The sequence below is a fragment of the Euprymna scolopes genome, chromosome 13 (assembly GCF_053919585.1).
Source record: "Euprymna scolopes isolate OS-2025 chromosome 13, ASM5391958v1, whole genome shotgun sequence".
NCBI classification, from domain to species: domain Eukaryota; kingdom Metazoa; phylum Mollusca; class Cephalopoda; order Sepiida; family Sepiolidae; genus Euprymna; species Euprymna scolopes.
The window spans coordinates 57,234,390-57,261,088 of NC_136494.1; positions in this window are offsets into that span (position 1 = coordinate 57,234,390).

A 26,699-nucleotide genomic window follows, 5' to 3' on the forward strand; every position below is an offset into this window, starting at 1 on the left:
GAAGGAACAACAACAAAGTCAATTATCTGTACGATCGTTTCGGAAATCCGTGCTTTTTATTTGTGGTATACATGAAGTCACGTAGAACAATTATACATAGTTTTAATGCTAGGTTTATTTTTGGTGTCTTTTCAATTCAATAGAAATCCTCCTAAATTTGCTGATGAGGAGACCGTGCTTACCAAAAAAACTATGTATAATTGTTCTACCTGACTTCATGTATACCACAAATAAAAAGCACGGATTTCCGAAACGATCGTACAGATAATTGACTTTGTTGTTGTTCCTTCTTATGAAACTGATTTTTAATTTAATTAAATTTTGATTTTTAAATTTTAAAAATTTTTTAAAATTTTAAATTATAAATCACATTACATAATATATATATATATATGTATATATATATATATATATATATATATATGTATATATATATATATATATATATATATATATATATATATATATATATATATATATATATATATATACTGCCAGAAACCAAATACAACAAGAAGGAATAACTTCATATTTGCATTTTTCCGGATATTACAATTGTTTCGACATAAACCAGACAATTTTAAATTTTATATTATTTCAAAATTTTCGTAGTTACATCTCATCAGATATGTTTGAAAAAATACAAAATTTGTACGTATCTTGACACATTTTCATTCTATTAATCATTGCACGATGTAGTTTTAACGGAATAAAAATGTGTCAAGATACGTACAAACTTTGTATTTTTTTCAATATATATATATATATATATATATATATATATATATATATATATATATAAGGGGTAAGTGTGTGCATTTGTGTGTGTGTATTTTGTCACGTTTCGTCTTAACAAAGGGACTTCTAAACAATGATTTTCCAACAATTTTCTTTTATCTCTTTTTAATGATATTCGGGTATACTTATCATTATGTAGCTGATCCGGAATCAATTTTATGCCCACAGAGACAGATTTTATCTGAACGGTTATCGTAAATGCAATGTCTATTTAAAAAATGCACAAAATTGTTCCTGACCTTAGGAGTACACCATAGCTATAATCAGATATGCGTCAAGAAACGAGTGTGTCAGAGTTTTTGATAGTTTTGCACGTCGTCTCCATCCCGTGCTTATCATTGAACGGCGATAAAATGAAGATTTTATATGTTTTTATATAGAGTGTTGTGGTTCTCGGTTGATTAACTCTGTCTGTGTCGGATATATACTCGAACATTAAAACAATGAAAAGAATATGCCGTTGTCATCGCCCTAATTATTAACAATTTTCACGGGTGAACTTTTTTACTCATTTTAGAAACTTATTCATATAAACAAGATGAATTCGATCGTTTTACAATATAAAATCCTTAATGTGGTTTTAGAAAAAAAAGTAAAAATTTGATTTGATTCCAATTATCAATTAATTTTTTTTAAGAAAAAAGTTTTAAATATTTTTCAGATGATTTTTAATGAAATATATTTTGTTTCGTATTATTTGACTTATTCGAACTACTATTCTGATGTTAGTTCTTATTTTAACAACAATTGCCTGATGCAACATCTGACCATCTTCGGCTTTAGAATCTTTATTTCTTACTTAGGTTCCAACGCGTGAAAGATGCGTAATAATGCGAGTGTTTAAAAAGTGCCTAGAATGGAAAATTTTTACATAAGAGAAGAATTGAGTAGATTGAAACTTTCCATTAAAAGTCACGGCAGTTACGTCACAGGCAGAAAGTTGTTAGTATGAGGTGGAGAATATCTTTATCTTTGTTTTATTACTGAATCAGCACAAATATTGATTGAGATTTTAGATAAGTGATTCCATCCCCATGGGAACTGAGTATTTTATGTATGCATGTATATTGTAAAAAGGAAATGAAATTCCAAAGAGATGGTTCAAACCAAAATGAGTTTATACTTTTCTTTTTTATATAATGTTTATAAGATGTTAGAGAAAAGAAGACGAAGTGTATTACTGCTACATGTCATCCACCAATAAGACCTAATCTGTCTAAGCGATTAGCTTTCGTCATTCGGATAATTTGTTGTGATAAAGAATTTGTCAACATAGTCTAATATATATAACATATAATATATAACATATAATATATAACATGTAATATATAACATATAATATATAACATATAATATATAACATATAATATATAACATGTAATATAAACCATGTAATATATAACATATAATATATAACATATAATATATAACATATTATATATAACATGTAATATATAACATGTAATATATAACATATAATATATAACATGCAATATAAAACATATAATATATAACATGCAATATATAACATGTAATATATAACAGGTAATATATAATATGTAATATATGAATTATAATATATAACATGTAATATATAACATATAATATATAACATGTAATATGTACCATGTAATATATAACATATAATATATAACATGTAATATATAACGTATAATATATAACATATAATATATAACATGTAACATATAACATACAATATATAACATATAATATATAACATGTAACATATAACATATAATATATAACATATAATATAAACCTTATAATATATAACATATAATATATAACATGTAACATATAACATATAATATATAACATATAATATATAACATATAATATATTACATGTAACATATAATATATGATAAATAACATATAATATATAATATATAATATATAACATGTAACATATATAACATATAATATATAACATATAATATATAACATGTAATATATAACATGTAATGTATAACATATAATATATAACATATAATATATAACATATAATAAATAACATGTAATATATAACATCTAGTGTATAACATATAATATATAACATGTAATATATAACATATAATATATAACATATAATATATAACATGTAATATATAACATATAATATATAACAAGTAATATATAGCATAATATATAACATCTAATATATAACATATAATATATAACATATAATATATAGCATGTAATATATAACATATAATATATAACATATAATATATAACATGTAACATATAACATAATATATAACATATAATATATAACATATAATATATAACATATAACATATATATTGTAATATATAACATATAATATATAACATATAATATATAACATGTAACATATAACATGTAACATATAACATATAATATATAACATGTAATATATAACATCTAATATATAACATATAATATATAACATGTAACATGTAACATATAACATATGATATATAACATATGGTATATAACATGTAACATATAACATATAATATATAACATATAATATATAACATATAATATATAACATGTAATATATAACATGTAATATATAACTTATAATATATAAAACATAATATATAACATGTAATATATAACATGTAATATATAACATGTAATATATACAGATGGTTTATCTATTTATTTGTTTACCTATAGAGATGTGGTGAGATGCTGGTGTCTAACGATGAACAGAGTTAATTTATAACTGTTGAAATTTGTTGTTTATTTCCAAATTCGAACCTCTTACTTAGAGACTATAACAGTGGAACTCTGAAATGAGGTTATAAGAGACTAGCGGCGGGGGGCAGCTTTGCCCGGCCGCAAATACGCTTAAATATGATATTTTAATTTGTCCAGATTTCGTATATATTATTATGAAGTCGTGATTTTTAAAGTAAAAAGAACAGGGATTTAGGTGCCATCAGCTAGAATCGAAGCTACAACTGTTTTTCACCCCCTTAAATCTATTTTAACCGACTGAATTCCCATAAAAGAACAGCCCGTAAAAATCCAATCTATTTAGGCCTCTAGCGCCGCTCTGCGAGTTTGAAAATATAGAGACGGACACACAGACAGGCATATAGCTGTTTATATATTAGATTTGTTCTGATTATGTATACTATCAAGAAAAATATAGCACCTTAAAGAGACTGTTCAAATCGAAGTTAATTTGTGCTGTTTCTTTCACATTTAGGAAAACTGTTGATAAAAAAAAATAAGAAGACGTATACAAGGAAACAGAAAAGCGTAGGAAATGTTGTATGTCGTCTACTAACGAGACTCAATCTGTCTACGTGATGAGCTGCCGTCATTCAGATAATCTGTTGTGATCAAAGAGTTTGTCAACTTAATGTAATAGACGCACCTCAAAAGTCTTTAAAGTTAAATCGGACGAAACTTTGTGACAATAACAACCAAGATTAGATGAGTAGTCTGAATAATCAAAATAATACAAATAAAAAGTCCTTATTTTTAAATTCAGAAGCATAATCTGTTTAATTTCGGCCAAAACGGAAGGAGAGAGTATTTTTTGACGGAATCTCTCTTTAAGGATCTACCAAAAATCAAGTAATTATCCAATCAATACGAAATTTTCACCGATTATTAAGTAGAAGAACGAACTTTATAATGGTGTATTTTTTTCATAATCGCTATATATATATATGTGTGTGTGTGTGTGTGTGTGTGTGTGTGTGTGTGTGTGTGTGTGTGTGTGTGTGTGTGTGTGTGTGTTATGATAGTTATGTTATGTTATATGATAGTTATGTCTCGGAAGTAGAGTGAAAAGCACATCTTATTTTTCTTTTATTAATATTATTTTTTTTCCTTGTACACATGTTTGTGAATTATTCCATGGATTTCTGCCTTTGGATTATTATGGACCGTCTTGTTCCAATTACGGGATGGCTTTGGATTTTACTTGTACAAATGGAAATTCTTTTAACTTTCTTGAAGTTTTACATTTGGATTTTACCGTCACTGGATTTTTTATCTTCCAACAGACTATCCATTCATGTGTAATCACCTTTTTCTTTACCATATTCCCTCTGCTTTACTCATTTTGTTTTCAAGTAAGATCTTTGACTTACTTATGGTTTCATCAAATACTTCTGCATGCAAAATCCGATCCCGCATTTTGCTAATTCCTACCCTCTGATGAGAAGGAGAGTATTTCTTCGAAACTCCGCGGATTAAGGACTATCCATTTATCTAGTGTTTCCCTTTCAGATTAAATATGTTTTTAACTCATTTCAAAGTGTTTTTAACATATTTTATTAACTGTTTTTTCATATATATATATATATATATATATATATATATATATATATATATATATATGCCTACAGCCCCTATTTCTATATTTATAGGTATAAATATGCTTAAAATAATCAGCCGAAAGTGGACAAAATATATTGTATTGTGAGTAGGGTAAAGATTGTAAATAAAACAAACCAAAAAAAAAGCTAGCACGTATCAGATTTTAAGGGTGAAGATCGGAATTTTGAATGTGCATTATTTTTTATCTTTTGTGTTTTGACGTGTGAAATTCGTTAATAATTATTATCTTTCAGATTAGTAAAATAAATTATATATTTTCACTGTTTTTACGAAAAACACTACTTTTAATTCTTTGAAAAATAAATTAATAATTTTCTTTTAGTGTGCCCAATATTGCTAATATACTATTATATAGCAAATGCTTGAAGAATCGATACCAAAAAAATTATAAATAACTACGCATTTTGTTAAAAAATACTATAATTTCTTTCGGCAATTTGTTGTTACGCATTATTTTTTTTTTCATCTACGGAAGACCATACAGCCTAAAAAACAGTTGTTCTGTATTTACAAACAGTTATTACCTCCCCCTTTTCCAAAATAACGTCCAATTCTGCTGATGATGATGTTGTGACCTACGCTTGACTTCGTTAAAAGTCTGTGGACTTGCATCTACCACACCCTATCCAGAAACACTTGGTCCTGATTGCAAAACATGGCCAGGACGACCAAGCGTGATACTAGATGCAGGTGTTGTCCCAAACACATACGACGTCTAGACTTCCCAAAATGGTAACCCATCTGATACTGACCAGCCTCATCGTTGCTTAACTTCAGGGGTAATGTAGGTAAGAAATATATATATATATATATATATATATATATATATATATAAAATAAAAATTACAATTAAATTTACCAAAATGATCCAAGATGGTAAAATTAAAGTATATTATAAATATTAAAGAATTGATATTTATAAAATTATCTCAGCTCGATAAAACCAAATAGGAAATAGAGCTTATAATAATTAGCTTAACTAATTTAGAAATAAAATTAATTCTCCTAGCGAGAAAGTCCCTTATACATTTTAACAATAAGCTTTGGACAAGAAAAGATACCCCTGATAATTTTGACATCTTGATGGATGCTTCTGACTCTGCAGAAGTTACCGATTTAGTGGGACTCTTCTTACTAAAAGAACTTAAATACCACTTTAAATATATCCAAGGGAGTCTTTATAGAGACGATGCCCTTTTTACTACAACAGCCAGGCCAAGAGAGTACAACAAAACAATTAAAAAATTACATAACTTCTTCAATAACTTTGGCCATTCTATAATTATCAAATCAAACAAAAAAACTTCAAATTTTCTAGATGTTACACTTAATCTTAACACCGAAACTCATATCCCCTATCATAAACCTAATCTTACGCTTTTATACGTCCATAAATCTTCTAACCAACCCAACTCAATTATAAAATCTATAGTACCATCTGTCTCTAGAATAATTTCTGCTCTTTCTGCTGATAAAAAAACTTTTACTCAAAATGCTACTTTCTTCAATAATGCCTTATGGAACTCAGGACACAAGGAAAAGATTAAATACAACAAGTATGCTCCTCCTGCAGACCGCCTTAAATCTGTAATCACACACAATATGACTCGTAAGAAATCAGTTCAAATAACAAGATCTGCCGCTATCAATAACAATGAACCAGTCTACATTTATAATCCAAACCAAAATACTAATCGCAATGCCTCTAACCCACCTAGTCGCATCAAGAGAAAGAAAAATATTTGGTTTAATCCTCCATTTAGCCTAAATGTCAAAACTAATATACCTAAGGAATTCTTCAACATTGTACAAAACTCTTTCAAATACCCACACAGATATTGTTCTATTTTCAATAAAAATTCAATCAGGATTTCTTATTCAACAATGCCTAATTTAGCATAAAGAATCTTAACATCTAATAACAAAAAAATTAAATCAGCCCAAAAAATCCCTTTCTTAATTAAACCCAAAACTAACTGTAATTGTAATAACAAACATCTTTGCCCACTCAATAATGATAGCATCCATAAAGATGTTATATATTCTTGCACTGTTACTGAGCTCCCACGCAATCCGCCCATAACAGACACTAATATTTCGTCTTCAAGTTATTCTTCTTCCCATCCTCCATCTGATATAGTTACTAATCCAATACACCACTCGAACAGCCCTTCCATCTACAATCATACAACTAGTAATAATAATAATAATAATAATAATAATAATAATAATAATATTTCTCCTAGCAGCCATCCTAACACTAGCAACACTCATTATCCCCTCCAAAATAGTCCTCATACAGACATTGTCCCACCATTTGTTGAACACTATGAACAAAATTCAGACTATTTAACTAATACAAATCAGCAAATTATATTAATACCAGACCTCGAGCTTTTAATAAAGTACATACATATATCGACGCTACTTCAACATTAATTAAGAAAAGAATATCAAACCACATTTCTTCTTTTAACAACCATAATTCTAATAATAACCAAGGAACTTCTCTAACCACTTTAATTAAAAAACTTAACTCTAACAATACGCCCTTCTCAATCAAATGGACTAACATAAAAAAGTTAAGTCTTATACTCCAGGCTCTAAGTCATGTTGCCTCTGCACAACCGAAGCTATAACTATAATTACTTTCCCTCAAAGTAACAATATAATAAATTCTAAAAATGAACTGATCTCTTTCTGTAAACATAATCCAAATTTAATTATGGCAATTTTGAAATTACATAGTTATTATTTTACCCTTTATATAGATATAAAAATAAATAAATAAATAAATTTTCTTTCACTTTATCGTTTTCTACATACTTCTTAATACTTTATAATTTAATAATCTTTTATTTTAATTCTTTATCTCTTTTTTGCATGGCCGGTTATTTATCTGCATTTTCTGCTTTATTCTTTAAAATTTCCTAACTATCTAATATATTAATCTACCCACATTTTCATATCTTGTATGTATATTTACTTATATTTTACTATATGCATTTTTTCTTGCTTTTTCCTGAATTTGCAGATACCGGCCATCCATTCCCCTTAAATAATTTTTATTTTATTTTTTTTATTTTTTATTTTATATTCTATTTTTTATTTTTTAAATTTTTTTATTATTTTTTTATTTTTTTTTTTATTATTTTTATTTTTTTATTTATTCTTTATTTATTATTTATTTTCTATTTATTTATTAATTTATTTATTCATTTATTTTCCATTTAGTGTCGTCTAACAACTCTTGCTGACATTTTTTAAGTGATGACTTGTACATTTCAGTTGACCTATATTATTTTGCCCTATATATTTTTTTCGCGCCTTTAACATTTCCTGTCTGGGTCATTTTGACTTTTGTTTCCCTTTATTTTATATTTTACATTTTATATTTAACTTTATCATCTTTTCTCCTTTTTTTCTCTCTCCTCTTTCTCTTCCCTGATCTTTCTTATTTATTTTTATGTCTCGGAAGTAGAGTGAAAAGCATATCTTATTTTTCTTTTAATATTATTGGAATCTTTTCTTTTTTTCCTTGTACACATTTTTGTGAATTATTCCATGGATTTCTGCCTTTGGATTATTATGGACCGTCTTCTTCCAATTACGGGATTTCCTTGGATTTTACTTGTACAAATGGAAATTCTTTTAACTTTCTTGAAGTTTTACATTTGGATTTTACCGTCACGTGATTTTTTATCTTCCAACAGACTATCCATTCATGTGTAATAACCTTTTTCACCATATTCCCTCTGCTTCACTTTTTTGTTTTCAAGTAAGATCTTTGACTTACTTGTTGTTTCATCAAATACTTCTGCATGCAAAATCCGATTCCGCATTTTGCTAATTCCTACTCTCTGATGAGAAGGAGAGTATTTCTTCGAAACTCCGCGGATCAAGGACTATCCATTTATCTAGTGTTTCCTTTTCAGATTAAATATGTTTTTAACTCATTTCAAAGTGTTTTTGAATATATTTTATTAACTGTTTGCTCATATATATATATATATATATATATATATATATATATATATATATATATATATATATATATATATATATATAAGTATTGTTTATGAAAACATTAAACCCTTATTCTTCACTTAATCGTCAAAACAAACGTTAGGACTAAATGAATTTATTTTGTCTTGTAAAGTCTACCGTAGTTTCTTTAAGAGTTACGTTAAATTTTGGATTTTTTTTTAATTTCGCCACGCGATATCTATGAGATAAAAGATCGAATTATTTTAAATTCAGGCACTTATGTTATAATATTTTTACATATTCTTAGAGCAAATCATCTTAAATCTTATTTAGACAAAAAAAAGATTTTTTTAAATAATTGAGTCAAAAACCTTTTTTAAAAAATATTTAAATGTGTTACCTATCAAGACAAAAATCGCGGTGAATGGTGTCTTTTTGGGGAAAATTTTATATTATATATATCTATTAAAAATAGTAGAAAAAAATTTATATTGTTCAGCTTTTCATATAATAAAATTTAAGGTTTTATCTGTCTGGAAAAAAGTTAAAAGACAATGAATTTAATAGATTTTCACTCGTTTAAAAAAAAACAATAACTTGTTTTTTTGGGGGGGGTCATTTTTTGGCCGTGCCTAACAAAAAGGCTGATACTTATTTTGTATTTCTTCGTATTTTAACTCTCAGAGTGAAGAGACAACGCTAAAACTGAGTCAATGTTCAAATTCTTTAACATGTATTCGGTTAGTTAAATTCTCCAATAAATATGCTCTATTATTACGAGGTAGTCTGGCTTCAGGCAATTATGTGATCACGCAATTCGTTTTTCTTATATGAATGTTGGCCATCTCTATGATACTGACGTCATACGATTCTCAAGATAAATAGATAATGAACAGGGAAGCAGACAAAAACTATGCAGCGTCGTGTCTGATTAAATACATTTATGTGTGCCTATGTGTGTGTATATATATAAAGAAATTACAAGATCCATTTCTGTGTTTACAAAAAAAACGGTCATATGTTTACAAGTTTGTCTTTACATGTATATATATGCATGCAGTGTGTGTGTGTGTGGGGGGGGGATAAGCGTTTAAACCAACGGCAGAATTTAACTTATTTACGTTGTTATTTGTGAACTGGTTATAAAAATCACAAACGTATAACAAGCCGGTCGCTATTTACTTGCCTCTCCATGAGGACACATTTAGACAAAAAGCCGGATTTTTATGAAGATAAAATCCAGTCCATAAAAAAGAGCGCTCTGTATTACTACAACAATAAGAATTTCCCAATTATAAAAGGATTTCTTATTCACTGATAGAATACAGAAAAAAAATGAAATATAATATCGAAACAGATACTACACATTGCTCCTAGCCAAAATCGTCTCTTTCTATGACACTAGCTTTTTCGGAATAAAGTTCTATGTTTAACTCTCCGTCTTTGGCGCTAAAGATATTGCCATGGTATTTTTTCCTGGGAAGCCGGTATATCAGGAAAATAATACGACGGTGTAACTTAAATCATATTAACAGAGTTGATTATGGCTGGACAACCTTCACACTAATGTCGAAGGGTTTTAACGTTCCTATCTTTCAGAAACGTATGTTACGCCACTAAATTCTTAAATGCAGGTAATTGAACTCTAAATCTCTACTATATTATCTGATTGAACCAACTAGCTATCTACGATTATCCCGAAACCCATCAGTCATACTGTAGAACCCATTACAACTGGAAACTCGTATCTACACTTACCATCGAAAGTATATTACTGCCATGTAATGTGTAACATGTTAATTAGCTGTTCCAATTCATGTAGTTTTCTACCATCACATTATGAACAAATTTCAATCTTGCAGAAAGTAATTTTAAAGGTTTTATTTTGGGGCTATTCTGTTATTTATGTGCAATTACTTATGTTTCATATTCTGAAGGTACTTTCTTCTCAGGAAAGAGAAATAGCTTAATCGATACTGACTCAGGCTTTGATCAAAAGATCCCAGAATATATTTATTTAGATATCTTTTCCAAATAAAAGAAAATTCATAAATCTTACACAGCTGGGGTCACAGTGATTAGTTTATACAAGTATCGACGGTTTTATAGGAATTAGACCAAAATAAGTAACAGCTGTCAACAATGTCCCTTGATACCACGGACAACGTCATATCCGCGTCTACTGCTTGATATGCCGTAAAACAAACAGACCACGTCTAATTGCTGTTTTATTTTGTCTCGATATTTATGGAGATAAATCTTTCAAGGTTATGATTTACAGAAATACGCTTTTTTCAATACATATATTTACATATATTTGCATATTAAAAGGCTTCCCGGCGTTGTCCGGGAATGGATAAGGGCTTAGGTTTACGATGATTTATAACCTTGAATCCAATATTACTATTTTTATATTCTTATATTTTCATTACGACAGCTATTAATTCAAAAGTTATAAATAAAATAAAATAAGCGCTGTCCTTAATGTTTATGGATGTTCTGAAGACTTCACGATATTTTTATAAATTATTTTTTTCATACCAATTAATACTAACATTTGATTTCTTGGAAAATAATGTTCTCGTTATCAGATCTTTATTTAGAATTGTTTTCATCTGCATTCACGGATAGACGGATAGAAGCTAAAAAAAACAATGAGACTTTATTTGTATTATATATTTAAGATTAATAGAAGAGTATTATAAGTACATTGAGTTACGCGAAAAGAGAAATGTTGTCTCACAATCGTTAAAAATCAAATAACGTTACTTGAATTAAATATTGTTAAAAAACGTTAAACTATTCAAAGTTTGAAAAATAAAAATCATCAATACACGTTGGTTTTCGATTCATGAAAGAGGAAGGGCGATCTTCCTTATGACAAACACGTTATTTTGTCCAAAATGCGAGGATCATTCCAAAAGTAAAGCCTCCTTTTTTAACTAAAAAATTGAAGAGCTACGAAGACGACAGTCGTACCATTAAAACGGGCGACTTGCCGTATGTGCTGCAAAATATTTTTTTCTACATTATAAACAACATTCTCAATGTAATTTAGCTAGCGAGTAACGATTGCAGTGTACTAGCGTCTGGAACCTGCTTTGCTAAAAGGAAAGTCTCCTATTTTTAACTCAGAAAGTTAATGAGTTCTGAAGACAGGAGTGGTACCATTAAAACGAGCGACCTTTTGTATTCCATAATTTATGTTTCGACGTGGTCACCACCATTCTCAATACATCTTTATCAGGAATTCAATGACGCATCTCTGTTTCTGATGTACGTCTATGACAGGTGTTGCTTTCTTAAAGTCTCACACCGTCAATACCTGCAACAGAGAGATGAAACTTTCAGCTCATGAATGCATAAGTTCATGAATGCATAAGTTCAGTCATCATAACAATGCAATTTGCAATCAAACCTGATCTATTGGGGTGAAATAAAAATAGGAGCCATTACTTTTAGCAAGCCCCTAGTATAATTGTTAAAATATTGACAATAATAATAATAATAATAATAATAATAATAATAATAATAATAATAATAATAATAATAATTTAATTAAGAATTGGTTTGCTTGGACAACTGGTTACTTAAAAGTAATCTTCAATAATCCCTAAAAATGCTTTCACCAATTACTAACGCTATGGAAGGTATATGACGTAATAATCGATCATTGGGACATAAGGGTTAATCATGATTCTTTCAATAATAGCTTAGATTAAAACAAATACCGATTAACTCATAGGCTTAAACAGAGATAGTTCTGTTTGATCTCTAGATGCTATATTTCCATGCATTACCTCCTCCGTCAGAAAGAGCATTTCTTTTTTGTCGATATTAAGGTGCTCCTACCAGAGAATATTAACGGGGCCGATCTAGGCTACATTTATAACCTCCCAACGTGCTCGCCTACATCAGAAACTGATCTCGCATAGTACCCAGTTTTGTTTGTTTTTTGTTTGTTTGTTTTTATTTTGTGCTAGAAAAAGAATAAATCTTTAGCTGGCACTGGTAATTCTGGGAAAGCCGGAGTATATCATAGCCCAGTCTGATACAAACATCTTGCTCATTGGATGCCTTATTCTTTTAAAACATGGTTCTTTTCGATCCTAAGAGTTGCGCCCTACCAGAAATTATCTTTTCCTTTGAGAAAAGTACTTATTGATAATCAGCAGTAACCACTTCTCTCAAAGGAGAAGGTACTTATTGATAATCAGCAGTAACCACTTCTCTCAAAGGAGAAGGTACTTCCTGATGCAGTTCTACCGTCGGTCTCAGCTATTTTTACACAACTAACTCGTTTTCTCCACATTTCGGCATTGTGCCTCATCTGGAAGTCTTGCAATGCAAATAAATAGGCTTAGTTTGTTGTGTCCACATTAGAAAGAGTTGAAATCCTTCTAAACTGAAGTAAGATCTCTTTTGGCTGGACAACCTTAATAGGTTCTTCTTCATATTGTTCCCACTTTAATAATCCACTGTGCCTGACTTTGCTCTTACGCGGGGCGGGGGGGGGCAGAATTTACGACCTTTCTTCTTAAGCGCAATATAACACAAAGTCTTTTAACCTTCGATGGAGTGCTCTGCTGGATGCAAAATGCCCGAAAACGATACCGTTTGTGTTCCTCAGAAGAAGTGTGATAATTAACTATTACCTTCCTGAAAGGGTGGGTAATTCATAGAGGATGCATTTTTTAGAATGCAGCCGAACTATACATTATTCTGGCGAGAAGGGAAACTGAAATTATACCGCTCAGATCCCTAAATGCTGAGGTGATCGACTGGTATAAGCACCCAATACAGAAACAGATACTATACTGTGATCATAGGCCAACGTGCTAAATAAAGGCCTGCAAGGCGATGTTGAGGCGGGGGCAATTTTTTCTTTGGTTCCAAACAATACATATTACCATTGAATCGTAAGGGGCTACTGTGATGTTTGTTCACATTGCACTTAAATTTTTTCATTTTGAAACTATCTGTGAAACAAGAGAGAAGGAAAGGAATTCTAAAGAGAAGTAGTCCAATAAAATGATACGGTTAGAATAGCGAATCTTCCATCATCTAAAGAGAACTACACTGAAGAAGTGAAACGTTGCTAGTAGTCGGGTAGGTAGTTGTTTTTTAACGTTGAAGGATACAAAACTCCATGTAATACTTATAAAATAAACATAGGGAAGGAGCTAAGGGTTGGTAAACAATATGGGAACTATTAGGTTCGAGGTACTTTTTTGCACCCTGTCCAATAGGGAGAGATAATGTTTAGTGCACCAGTCCAAACGTGGTGGCAAATGTGCTATAATAGGTTTAGATTATTAAATCATGGTAATTAAATTCAAAGTTCCTTTTCAAGTTCTTTATGAATGAATATTAATATGATGAACGTTTATGGAAATAAATAATATATTCCACATTTTGGCGCCAACATAGAAAATTGAATAGAAACCATAATGCAAACTGTCTTTGTGTATCAAATAGCAGTCTATTGCGAGAGAAGACGGCAATGTTGGATATCGATAAACAGATGGGATGAGATCGAATAATGTTGAAATTAATTGATTTGGTGCATCATTAATCATTAATCATTAATCCGAATTGTGTGTCTGTACTGAACATCTGCGTGTATATATCGGATAAGTTTCGTTCGACATTTGCAGATTAAGTAGCGCAACGTTGGAAAAAGCTGAGTGATATAAGGAAGAAAATATATATTGAATAATTCTGCCTAATGAAACTTGCGTTCATGAACCATTATTTGTTTCCGAGATTAACGTGTAAACTACTCATACGGAACGTGGGTCTATGCGAAATTCCTTTCATTTGGTTTTTGTTGATTTACTGTCAAAGTTCAAGTGATCAGAACTTCACTGAAGTGTAATAATAAAATCAAATGCAATTGAAACAAACTGACGTAGTTTAGTGATGGAAATGATCGAAGTCGTTCTAAGCGATTAAAGACGCAAACATCAGCAGTTTAGAATTCACGGAGTACTTTGCTCATCGATTACATTGCAAAAAAAAAACATCGGTAGCAAATACTTTATAGCATTGTTGCTTCTTTTGATTGAAGCTAGATCTTCAAGACGGATGCAAATCGAAGTGATCTTTCATCAAGACAGTGCGCAGCATTACAAGTCAATCGCAACGATGATAAACCTAGATCATTTCCGCTTCGAATTGTTTCTTCAGATCTCACCCACAACGATTAGTGGCTGTTTTCTGACCTCAAACAAATGCTCCAGTGAAATAGATTTAGTTGCAATGAAGAAATAATATCAGAAACTGAAGCGTATTCGAAATCAAACAAATCGTTTTATAAAAAAGGAATCGAATTGCTAGAGAAGTGTTGAAATCAATGTATCACCTGTACAGGAAACAATGTTGATGATTGAAATCGAATTTTGCTTAAAACATGTTGTTTTATCAGGATTTATTGTGTTATGTGTTTGTTTCTATTGATTTGATCAACATTAATATTCTGACTCTATTATAGAATCCATTGAAACAATGTTCATCTCTGAATAAAAAAAAACACTCTTTCGAAAAAGATGCATAAACTAGGCATAGGCGAGTAATACGTCGATATTGATCCAGATGACCATAGGGAATAACCAAGCGTATTTGTATCGGATATGTTATTTGTACATGCGCGAATTCTCAGACGTATTTACCTTGCTACTTCGATTATAGCTAAAGGGTGAGAGATTAATCGATATCTTTCCCAGTAGACAGAGTGACTTTATAGCCGCTTCCATTAGAAAACTTACAGAAGTTGCTATTTGCCAACGGTTACCAGTGTATAAATATAAAGGGAAAATTTAGTTTAATATATCGATCATAGTTGAACAATCTTAATTTTTGAATATCTAGATTAAAGGTTAAAGTCAAAGAAAAGGTTAAAGTTACACTTTTGGAGATAAATTTGATTCCGTTCATTATAGATATTCACTACTTGGTCTGTATTGTAACCAATGATGTCCAGCATCTTATAATCTTTGCTATTTGATTTTGATCTTGAAAACTTCGGTCAACCTTGGCAATTTTATGGAATTTGAACTTACATTGTTAGGCGGTGGAATGCAGTCTCACAATTACTTTACGTTATTCTTTAACAATGTGATGCGGATCTATAGTTCTGCATATAAACAGAGCAGATAAATCTGTATCTGTTTATTATTGTTTTATCTAACTCTTCGAGCTATTAGACCTAGAAACATGAAATCTGATAGGAGTGATTATTTACCCATGCAGATTGACATAAGTGTGATCACGAGCTACACCCTTTCAGCAACCTGGCAGACAGAAAACGCATATATGAACACATTTGAAGAAAAACTCTTAAATATTAGAACTGCTACTGTAAAATAATGGAATAAACTGCATCGATATCGCATACCACAATATAAAATATATTTTTTTATTTGGATTATTGGGACTAATGTTCTCATTATGAGTGTTATTCATATAACGGTGATGTGTTACACAGGCGAGAAGTTTTTGCACAAAACCTCTATCCACTGAAATTCTAGGCACATGGAAGAAGAGAATGTCGTCTTTTTCTATGGTCATAGCAAAACAAGTTCCTGCTGTGAATGTCTTATGAAGAGAAATCAGAAATTGAAGCTCAGTTGAGAAGATTCCCTGGATAACGTGATAGAGTAGTGACACTAGCAATATTTCTTTTGGGAGAGAGTGTAGAGAAGAGAAGAGATCATCTCACTAGATTTCGAAGTCGATTTTGTATTCCATCAAGACAGGAACAGGTGCTCTGCGTTACTCCTCCACAGATGTGGCAACAGCATTCCATCTAATTGCGTATCTGACTCATCTATAGGTAGAGGATTGCATCTGGAGTTAGGCACTTTCATGAGTAGTAGAATTACGCAATACGCGCTGTCTAGATATATTGGTATATATTGAAAATACATATGGTCTATCATGGGGAAATACCACTAAGCGTATCCGTTGGAAAATATATCAATTCAAGGCATTTTAGAGGTATACTATGTAGCTCAGTATAAGCTGCAGACAAGAGCTGTTCGTCATTCAATAGAAAATAGAATCACATGACCAGGCCTTCATGTGCTTTAGACTATCTTTACAGCATAGCGTTAGCTACTTATATTTTTTGTCTCTCTCCCTCGACCCAGAACTGTACTCTAATCAATCATATCTCTGGCAGCATAGATATAGCACTCTCACTTGACAGTAGCGCCCAAATGCATGTGTTTGGTGACTTTAATTCCCAACACAGTAATTAGCTTTGGCTTCTCTAACTACACAAACGCAGCTGGTAGTATCATACATAACTTTTCTATATCCCTTTCCTGAACACTAACAGTAGCATTCCTAACCCGTCTCCCAGATCGTCAGGACCAGCAAGCCTCACTTCTATACCTATTTCTGACAACGTTGCTGAAGATATTGTAACATATGTCCATTGCCCACTCCGGAATGCTGATCATGTTGTGATAACGATAGACATCACTCTAAACTCTCGATCCCAAGTTGAAGAACCATTGCTCAAAACGACAGGGTACTACAATAAGACTGACTAGTATGCTATCAGAGATCACATCAGAGATTTCCCATGGTGAAATATCTTTTCGCTTTCTGCGGAACAGTGCGTAAATTAGATCACTGAATTGTTCAAAACGACATTTGAAGCACATGTTCCCACACGGAAGTTCTATAGCAAACCCCACTATCCTCAATGGTTTATTTCTACTTGCGATGCTGCAATTGCTCAAAGACAACATGCATACCGCAGATTTATCTGGCGTAAGTCCAGTACAAATAGACAAAAGTTTATAGAAGCTAGAAGTAATTGTAAGAAAAAATAGCGAGAGCTAAGAGAGAATATACCGAAATCGCTAGAAAACGCATTGAAGCGCAGAAATTAGGGATTTCTGGAATATCTTTAACAGCGTGTTAAATAATGGGCACTAACAATTCCACTACTATCCATCAATATTGTTTGCACGGCAACCGAGATGCTTGACGCCAGTTTGCCTCAAACTCTACTTTGGACCCAGCAAACCACTCTCTCCCTGATCTTTTTTTTTTTTTTTTTTTTTTGTTGCGGGCAGAAATCACATAAGACATGATATCATATTAAAAAAAAACTAGACTCCACAAAAGCATGTGAACCCGATCTCATCCCGGCTGTACTATTAAAAATGCTCCGGTGAGATTGCTCCAGTTCTCTCCAAGCTTTTCAACAAATGCCTTAACGAATCTTACTACCCTAACTGCTGGAAAACTGCTTTTCTGGTACCAGTTTACAAGAATTCTGGCGAAAGAACTGGCCCATTAAACTATTGCCTCATTAGCCTTCTCCCTCTTTTCGCCAAAATATTTGAGTCCATAATTAATCAAGCTGTAGTACATCACCTTGCAGCTGCTAAACCTGTCCTACCAACAATATGGATTTAAGCTCGATTTACTGCAGATATCCTAACTGTAATCTCTGAATGTATATACTATGCGCTGAATAAGGCAGGGAAAGCTAGAGCAGTAGCCCTAGATATATCTAATGCTTTTGACAGAGTATGGCACGATGGTCTTCTCATGAAAATCAGATCATATGGTATTACTGGACGAATATTTAACATAATTAAATCTTTCTTTAATAAGAGAATCCGGGTTGTCCTTCATGATCCTACGTCAAAGCAATATTATATAAATGCGGATGTACCTCAGGGGTCTATCCTTTGACCTTTACTATTCCTGATATTCATAAATGACCTCCCTAATATTATTGTCTCTGAGATGGGCATATTTGTTGACTACACTACGCTCTATAACAGGCACGAGGGGAAAACGAATGAACATATATCCAAGGCAATTGGAAAACACTAAAGGAAAACCTCCAGTCTCTAATGGAATGGATGGTAAGGTTCAATGCTGCCAAAGTTATGCTCGTTTCCTTTAATAATTACAAGAAACCTTTTCAACCACCAATACAATACTGGTGATACATTACCTGAAAGTACTTCATTCAGACTCTTCAGCTAGAAGATATCATTTTAAATATGGGTTCACAGGGAACATGAGTTGAAACAGATACATCGAGGGCATTGCCAAGGCTGCTGCGAGGAAGGCGGGCTCTCTCTACCGTGCTAGAAAGTTACTTACACCTGAAAGTATCCTGTACTTCTACAAGGTCACCATTCGCCCATGTATGGAGTATTGTTATCACATTTGGACTGGTGCATCTGCTACTAGTCTCTCACTCCTGGACAGGGTTCAAAAGAGAATCGCCAAGCTAATAGGTCCCAAACTATCAGCTAAGCTTCAACCTCTGTCCCATTGACGAATGTTGCATCCCTCTGCCTGTTTTACAAGTATGATAATGGTAGATGCTCCGACGAAGCCCTTATACTCCATCAACGTAAACACTCCCAACAAACTCGACAAGCAGAAAAGTCCCACCCCTACACAGTAAAGATCCCCGGATGTAAGAAAGTTCTGATAGTTTCTTCCGAGAACTGAAAGAAATTCTCTTTCCGGTTTCCTGCTTTCCCAATTGTATTGACATGCAGAAGTTCAAGTGTAATGTAAAAATATATCTTGCTGCTCAACTCCCTATATAGTATCCTTGCAATTGATGTCCCAGAAATAGCGCTCTACATCAAAGTGTTACCGTGTCTTATTTGGTGTGAAGATGCAATAAAAAAACTTCGAAATGTTTTGTGAATTCAATACTAAATGTCGAATACCAACGTTTAACAGTGATATCAATCGACACATAAATAAAATCAACCGTGATTCCCTTCGATTGTTGACGTGGTTTTATGTGATTTTGTGGTGTTCATAGATTTGATACTATGCCGATGATATCAGTGCATAAGTGAACGAGGCGAATATGATGGGACATTGACTCGACTTTCCAATTCAATATTCCGCATCGATATTTACATTGTAGAAACGAATCTGTAATTTGATTGGCCCCACACTTTTTTTTTCACTGCAACCTCTCTCTCTCTCTCTCTCTCTCTCTCTCACACACACACACACACACACACACACACACACACACACACACACACACACACACACACACACTAACGTGATGCTGCTAGTCTCAGTCTTTTCTAAAAATCACATTCTGGCATGTAATAAATGGAATCAGTAATAAACAACATTGATACCCATTGTATTATTTCTTTTAAATATGATTTGAAAATAATTTGGCTATTGAAAAAAATATACATATACGTGGCTTTATTTTATATAATAACTAGCGGGGGTACCCGGCGTTGCCCGAGTGTTTGTTTCCGGGACGGGGGGGGAGTTTTAAAAAATGTTATGGTAGGTGAGTAGGAAGGATCAAACCCGGAGTCATGAGTAAAAGTAGGAAAATAAAGTGTGAAAAAAAAAAAAACCATCTGCAACGTTAACAGTTCGGCCACCAAGAAAAGTCCATTCCAGTTGTTTAGGGAAAAAAAAACGACTACGGTAGGTCGGCGCGAACGTGAAAATATAATGTGAATTGTCCAGCACGCTAACCACTACGCCACAGAGCACTGCAGCTTAGTTTAGTGATTTTAAATAACTTCATATGAAAGAACTACGAAGCCAAACCGGTGTTCTCTTCTCAACTGTTCCTTGTGAACGATCCCCAAACGGTGTTAAGTGGTGGCAGGGGGAGGAGGAATTTATAAGAGAGAAAATATTTTACCACTTCCATTGATCTTAACCGATTTTGGCCGTGACTTCTCAGCAGAAAAAGTATAGAAATCTAAGATTATCGAGGAATTTGAGAAATAATAAGCCTATAACACACCTCAGATATTGTTCTGCCGTTTGTGCATATTATATTTGCATGAAATATCTTGATTTTTAATCCTATTAAGGTCAAAATCAGACGTGAAAAAATGAGTTCATTTTATTTATATAGAGAAGAAGATAGAGATTAAGTATTAAGCTATTATAGCTTTTGAAAGTTGGTGAGAAGGTTTTGTAGTTAAGGCAAAAAGAGATTTCTAGTTGACATCTGCTTTCAATATATAAAGAAAAAAGCTCAAAATCGAAACAGAACCGAATTAAGACAAATAAATAACTCAATATCTCGTTGGACAGTGTTATATAAATAATAAATGATAAACAAACGTAACACAACAGACGGAAGGCAATTTGATACAGACTTAATAATCGTTCTGTCAAATACTCTCCAATCCAAGGTAGTTTCAAATAAGCAGTACACTTGAAGGGACGCAGGCCTATAGGGGAATTTTATTCTTCTCCTTGATTATTCATATTATAATTAATCAAATTCTCCGGAAAACCATTAGGAATGAAAATATCTTTGACAGTGTTCAATTCGTGTTCAAGTTTGTTTGAAGAACAAATTCTAAGAACTCTATGCACTAATGTCTGCATAAACCTTATTTTCCTGGAGGTAGGCACAAATGAGCGCAAACCATATAAAGACCGGTGAAATATAATTTTATAAAATCAAAAGTATATTCTCTACAGTGCAATGTAGACTAGTATGTACTGTAGACTAAGTACCTGCGAGGAAGCAGGTAAAGATTCCCCTCGGTAAACTGCGGAGATGAGGTCCCTAACAAGAGTAGGCAATCAGTAGATTTAATTTAAAAAATGGATGTTTATCGATTTCGATAAGTATGGAAGGATAGAATATTTTTTGATCCTCATTCAATCCCGAACAACGTCGGGTCTCCTTACTAGTATATAATAAACGTATGAAAGGTGTTTGTAAGCTTAAACAGTATTGGTTATTGTTAATATTTACTTAAAAGTGTTAAAGTTATAAAGTCCCTTTAAGAAATTAAAGAGATTTAAGAAAAAGCGGTCAACGTTAGAGAAAACACATTACTCCGACATCCTGTCGTTGAATATTCTGTCTAACCGTTACCTATAAACGCCCCCTGAAATGGGATTCATATGTGCTTTATTATATTTTCATTCATGTGTTAGCTACCAGTGACTTGGAGGAAAGACGCTAACCTACGAAGTCACTTATTGATTATCACTTCATACACTGATGATTGCCTAAGCATGAAACACTAATTTCCGTAGGCATAAAAATTACTAACAATTACTATTTGTCAAAAAATAGTGCGCATATATATATATATATATATATATATATATATATATAGAGAGAGAGAGAGAGAGAGAGAGAAGAAAGAGAGATATATAGATATAGATATATGCACACTATATATATATATATATATATATATATATATACTAGCATTTCAGCCCGGCGTTGCCCGGGTGTTTGGAGGTGTGTGTTAAGCAAAAAAATGTGGTAGTAGGAAGGCAAGCTCGAACCTGTACCGCAAAGAAGGAAAAGAACGGGAAAAACGTAACGGTTTTGCTGTTACGACCACCTCCAAACTGGAAGTGACGTAGGTTTAAATTAAGGCTAGACAATCAGAAGGAGAGGATGACTTTCGAAAATGTCGGCGAAAAAAGCGACCTCCCCCCCCCCGTAGAAAAGTGTCCAGTGGAAGGTGAAGATATTAATGTTTTTAGCCAATTTTTCTTCGATATTTGTCGTCTTAAAGGTCGAACTTTAAAACGATACTGATCTTGTAAAAATCTGTTTGTGTTTTAGGCACACATGCAAACATACATACATGCATTTATATATTGGTAACTAAAAATTTTCGACCCAAATCGATGAAAGAGCTTTATGTAAAATTTCAAATGTTTAGACCAGAAATTGTTTGAGTAATTTGGTAGAGACCGAAGAGGTCAATTCTTTTCTAATTTGACCCCTATTATGACCTCTTAACATTTATTGTTTTGGGTTCAAATCAAGTTAATAAGTTAGATCCATGTCCAAGGAACCTATATCTAAAATTTCAAGTGATTATACTCAAAATTGGCGGAGGAGTTTGGTAGAGTTCTCAAAGGTCAAATCGTTGAACTCTGACAGCCAAATTTCTGACTGAAAACTGATTGCAAAGATTTTCCCAAATCTCAGTACCCTGTATATAAAATTTCGAGTCTGTAGACTTAAAATTGACAAAGTTATTGCTTAGGGAAATGTACACAGACACATAGACACACAGACAGGTTCAATTATATATATACATATATAATTGAAATAGTAGTCAGACGAAATAGAGAAATAAAAAGGAAAAACCGAGTTATGTGTTTATCAACGTTTCATCTTTATTTATCCAGAGGAAGTCTCGAAATAAAGATGAAACGTTGATGAACACATAACTCGGTCTGTTTCTGTATATATATATATATATATATATATGCATGTATATATATGTGTGTGTGTGTGTGTGTGTGTGTGTGTGTGTGTGTGTGTGTGTGTGTGTGTGTGTGTGTGTGTGTGTGTGTAAAAATGTTACTTCCAAAATGGAGGAAGTAACGTGTATGATTCGTCTGAAGCTCTATGAAATGCTTGATAAATCAAAGAAAATTGTTTCTAAGAAGACAACTTTTAGTTGCTCATTAGACCAAATCGATATTGGTCGATACTTTCGGTTTGTAGATCAAACAACTGATGATCACTGGGTCAGCATTTTCTTTTTTTTTTTCTCTTTTGATCTACTTAGTGCCAGGACCTATTTAGATATCATCTGTTTCCTTGTACAAAACTCTGCTTGTAGAAATGAACAAAATAGAAACAATGACAAGATTATATATGAAAACGATATTTCATATCAAATTAAGAGCAATTTTGTCGAGTCGTTTTAGTGCATGTAAGTTACCAACTAGTAAATAAACTTAGATCAAATTCTCTATTACCTATTATTGTAGTAGAGTTAAGGTAATCAATGTTTGTTTCGTACGCCATTTGTCTCTTCACATAAAATGCATGCTAAAATATTCTTGCGTTTTGCGATTTGTTCCTATTTACTTACTGCCTTCCCACGAAGACAATATTAGACCTGAAATAGTTTTCTTTTTTAACTGAGAGTTATCCAGCTTCCCAAAAGGAACACTCGTAATAAGACAAAAATGCCTCAGTCACGAAGGATTCTCCTTCTTCGATCGGAGAGAGAACAAGTGCTATAAGACGAAGAAGTGAGTTTTATTTGAGGATTGAGTTATGATTTAAAAATCCATTTTAATTGTTCTAATTAATTGTGAATTGCTTCACTAATTACTTAATTTCTCATTAAGTATATTGTATTACTTTCTCCCTCGCTCATTCTATCGTGTTTAATCGCTTGCTCTCATTTTATATTGTATACGTAAGTCATGTCTCTCCCTTTCTTTATTATTTCTCTCTTGAGATATATTATCTTTCTTTGTCACGTTTGATTGTATATATATTTTTACAAATGTAATAATTCTCTAACTTAAGGCAAGTATAAATACTAATATTTATAAGAAATACCTAAGCAGATGTATTGACTCAATCGTCGAGATAGAGCATTGAAAAAAAATTAAACTCTGTGAATTAAAATTTACAACAAATTTATTATTCTACAAGCAATACAAATTGAAACTTAAAAATATTTTCTTATTCCATGAAGTTTCAAATAATGGCTCTTATCCTCAAAGGAAAGTTATTAGCAAAATTATATTGATATACACGCTATAAATTTTGCTGGTTAAAACATAAATTGAAAACTACAAATCATGAAAGAAGTTGTTGTTTTCTATCCATGTGCTAACCAGCAAAATTTATTAATATCGTTTTGCTAACTACTTTCATCTGAAGACAAGAGCCATTCTTTGAAACTCTAAGAAATAAGGAAATTTTTTAAGTTTTCAACTTGTATCCTTTGTGAAATAATAGATTTGTTGTCAATCTAATTTAGAGCATTTAAATTTAATTTCTTATAAATGCAGTAGACCCCCCGGGGTACGGTGATCATAGGATACGGTTTTTTCAGGTTACGATGTGAAATACGATGTTTTTCCAGATCCTGGTTACGGTATTTCCCCCACCTTACGGTGTTATTTATACTGCAATTTGATTATATGCACGTGTATTATATACTGTACTGTATTTTGTTACTAATTTTTAATGCCGTATCCCGGGGTTATACTTTATAGCTGTCTTTGCAAACTTATTTTTTCTTCATTCAAACAATTATAGTCGAGGACAATGAGAAATCAAACTAGTCACTTTAGTGTGGGGAGTATTAAATATAACTTACTGAAAATTATTACCCCCCCCTCCAAAAACTATAGTGAATATTATCAGTTCCCTTTTAATTGTCTGGTGATTGTTAATGTTTCATCCAGTCTTCCATTTCTATCCTCATATCAAAATTTTAAAACGACAAAAATATTATAATAATAATTATATAATAATCGAATTTACTATATTATATTATTATAATTATATAATAACTATTGGTAATTAAAAGGGGCATAGATTTGACACATTCGGAATTTCGTGTGTTTATCGTACAAAATTTATCCAACACTTTTGAAGCCAATATTTGTTTGGTAACATTTTTAACATGCATGATACACACGTTGTCACTGTGATGTTCAGTATCAAATTAGGTGCAATTTTGTTGAGTAATTTCGGTGCATATAAGTGACAGTTAAAGTGAAAACTTGCTTATTATTATAATCAAGCTAAGTTAATAAACGTTTGTTTCCCCATTTTTTTTGTTTGTTTTTTTTTGGGGGGGAGGGTTGTTTGTTTTTGTTTTGTTTTTTTGTTTGTTTTTTTTTTTTTGCTTTAATCTTACAAACTATTCCTTAATCTGGGGATTAAATAAATACGAATAGTACAATTTTTAGATATGATTTTCAATTTAAACTCAATTTTTATGGTATATTCTGTTTATTAAATTGTTAGATGAAAGTACAGAATTGTTTTTAGAAGTCCCTTCCCCGATGCTAAAACTGAGTTTTTCAATGTTATTATTTCAACACAGTTCGTATTCTGCATATTACTGAATTATGTTTGAAAAATCTATTTTATATGTTCTGATAGGTTTAATAAATTTTGTCGAGTACTTTTGATGCCTACAAGTGCCAGATTGAGAAAAAAGCGGGAGGGAAATTCTTCCATAGATTACTCACTGACAATTTTTCGCCAAGAAAACTCGTTAAAACATGTTTAATTCCTGTCTTGTCGGTTGCTTTTAATTGTCTAGAGGTTGGCAACGTTTCGTTATGTCTCTACACCACCCCACCCCCCACGTCCTGTATCGGAACTTCGACATCAAGTAACAAGACATTCTAGCAATGGTCGATTAGGGCTTCTAACCAAGTCTTTGATAGAGACACCATGTCTGTTTTAGTTGGCATCGATCGATACAGCTTTTCGTGTCTCTGTTTCTACCCAAAAAGAAAAATGTCGGTATCACTCATTACTGCCCTGTTGAATTCAGTGGAAAGAAATGATGGAAGAAAGTAGGAACCACTCTAGACATACATCAATGGACAATTTCGGCAAAATATGAGTACGCTTGTGTGTGTGTGTGTGTGTGTGTGTGTGTGTGTGTGTGTGCGTGCGTGCGTGCGTGCGTGAGTGCTTATATATGTATGGGAATTTACTTATGTTCTACGAGCAACGGGAGTATACGGGGGTACGTCAATTAGATTTCTACACAAATAACATTTAGTAAGTATT